This window comes from Monosiga brevicollis, genomic scaffold (genome assembly GCF_000002865.3).
Source record: "Monosiga brevicollis MX1 MONBRscaffold_35 genomic scaffold, whole genome shotgun sequence".
NCBI lineage: Eukaryota > Choanoflagellata > Craspedida > Salpingoecidae > Monosiga > Monosiga brevicollis.
Genome location: NW_001865072.1, coordinates 9,825 through 10,171, shown reverse-complemented (window position 1 = coordinate 10,171; position 347 = coordinate 9,825).

The window sequence follows — 347 nt, the reverse complement described above, 5'->3', positions numbered from 1 at the left end:
ATGACTGGACTTGACAGAAGCCAACGCTGCATTGCTCGATCTGCGAGTGGTATTCGACATCAAGCAAGATGGCCGCTACAAGGCCAGGATCGTTGCCAAAGGTTTCAAGCAGCGTGAAGGCATCAATTACGATGAAACGTATTCGCCGACGGTAAACATGACGACCGTCCGCACATTGATGGCGCTTGCTACTTACCAGCATTACCATGTGCATCAGGTGGATGTCAAGACGGCGTTCTTGCACGCGCCACTTGATGAGGACATCTACATCCGAGTCCCTCGTGGTCTGGAGGCTGGACTCGGTGGCTGTGAGTATGCCAAGCTCAACAAGGCAGTGTATGGCCTGA